The sequence below is a fragment of the Podarcis tiliguerta genome, assembly GCF_965153285.1.
Source record: "Podarcis tiliguerta genome assembly, chromosome: 10".
Classification (NCBI taxonomy): Eukaryota; Metazoa; Chordata; class Lepidosauria; order Squamata; family Lacertidae; genus Podarcis; species Podarcis tiliguerta.
In genome coordinates, this window is record NC_139543.1 from 18,561,189 (window position 1) to 18,563,415 (window position 2,227).

General features: G+C 42.2%; 1 long non-coding RNA gene across 1 annotated transcript; it reads right to left on the reverse strand.

Annotated features, from left to right (window-relative positions):
- Positions 1–613: 613 nt before the first annotated feature.
- Positions 614–2,017, reverse strand: LOC310658268. Its single transcript, XR_014502154.1, has 2 exons — positions 1,576–2,017; positions 614–885 (listed from the first exon to the last, which is right to left on the reverse strand). It is a non-coding gene; the product is annotated as an uncharacterized lncRNA (long non-coding RNA).
- Positions 2,018–2,227: the final 210 nt, after the last annotated feature.

The window sequence follows — 2,227 nt, forward strand, 5'->3', positions numbered from 1 at the left end:
TCTCCCCATCTCTTATCCATTGCTAGACTGCCTGCTTTGCAGGTTTTATCACCTGGCACTTTCAGGTAGGCTCATTGAAATATATTCAGAGTCGAGAGTGGATTTCATGCTCTTTATTCAGCTCATAGTGGTGAGGAGGAATGAAAGTTTCCCCAACGTATCTGCTTTATATACATTATTTACACAATGGGCTGCATGTGATTGGCTAATTCTGGAATTCTCCTGTAGGCTAATCAGGTTGTGGATTCACTTACACCTGGAGCTGGATTGGGTGGCTCCTGCAGACCAATCATACTGCTGCATTGTTCTAGGACCAATCAGACTGCTGCATTCTGAATCCTATTGTTCTGGGACCAATCAGACTGCTGCATTTTGGATCTTTTTGTTCTAAGACCAATCAGACTGCTGCATTTTGGATCCTATTCAACTCAGTACATAACACCCCTCCCCTCTTAGTTCCAGTCCTGCCTGTGAGGTTGCATTCATAGTCCTCAAGGTACGTCGGCGGCCTACATGTGCGTTGATCCTATTCAACTCGGTACATAACAGTCATGATACACAACTCTGAATTAGATAGATCAATGGTTAGATTCATCACGAGAAGAGAAGTAAATGTGTTGTGTTTCTCCCATGTTGCTATTCTGACAGTAAACAGAACTGGTCATCTGCTTGATAGCAAATATGGATGAGAAGTTTCTCTTTGTCATCCAAATGTTGCGAGCCATTCCCTTCACAGTCCAGGATTCAAGTTTTGGTTAGAATGTGCTCCACACATCATCTTCTCAAGAAGTCAGGCCAAGTGAGGTGACGTCTTTATTTCCAATTCATGCAGTGTTGTCCTGGCATTTGGATTTAGTGCTGGTCTTCCTCAGTCCTCAGAATTGCCTGAGATAATGAAAGACAAGGAACAGAGAGGGATGTTACGAGAAAGAGAAATGACGAAGGTGACGTGTTCTAAATATAGTTGCTTCTCTGCAATGTGCAGCCAAACTTGGGGTTTTGTTTTTGCCTTATCTCGTCAGACTTCTACTTCAGTTACTACTTCCTTCCCTCAGACACTCTTGGGTGTTGAAATCAGCAGAGGGAGCCTTCTTGGTCATTTCAACCCCTCAGAAGTTCAGCGCATGGCAGCTTAGGAGTGGGAATTTTCTCTGCCAGCCCTAATGTATGGAATTCCCTCTCCACAAAGGTGTGTCAGGCACCTTCAATGTTTAGTTTCCATCCTGTGATGAAGATGTGCCTCTTTACCCTGGCCCAGGCACAAGCAAACTCGGCCCTCCCTATGTTTTAGGACTACAACTCCCATCATCCCTGTTAGCTAGGGATGATGGGAGTTGTAGTCCCAAAACATCTGGAGGGCCGAGTTTGTCTATGCCTGCCCTGGCCTAAGACACCAGAGATATGTAAATAGAGGAGCCGCCCAATTCTTGGCGGTAATTTGTTTTAAACTGTTTTCGATATTGTAATCTTAAATTCCTGTAACCCATCCAGGTACGTCAAGCTGGAGGGTGCATAAGAAATCAAATCATCATTATTGCCATTATTAAATATTATTTTGAAAATCATGTTCCATACCAAAGAGTGTATCAGTAGGGTTTATTCTTCAGGAGAAATCCACCAGTTATTCATTCACTGAATTTGTTCATTGCTGCCAGCAAAGGAAAGACTCCAGGCATTTTAAAACAATAAAAAAAATACCACAATTGCCACAAATCTGCCGTTTAAAAATATTACTGCAAACTAAAAGTGTTCATCCACAAAAAAAAAACAATTTAGAAATAAAATACTCTTTGCCATTCTTAGCAGCAAGATGATCCCTAAGATACAGCCAAAATGGCCACAGAAACCACAATGCTAAAGCTGCTGCCCATATTCCTGAGAGAATAAAAATATCTTTGTCTGCTGCCAAAATAATGCATTGGCTCCAGGGAAGCATCCCCAGGGAGAGTATTCCAGAATGATAGCCGGTGGGATCTAATTCTGATGCTTCTGTTGCCTCAGATGATTCTGCTGTGCTGAATTCTGAAAAAGAACATAGCAAAAACATGAATATACTCAGCGATACTGAAAGCTGAGCTTATGCACTTCGCAGTTGAAGATTTATTCCCCAAATATGTGTCAATTCTGAATGTGTGTGCTCAGCATTCATCATGCTAGGGGGTGGCATTTAACCATGTTTTACTCAGAATTAGACCTATTGAAATGAATGGGCCTCATTTAGCCATGG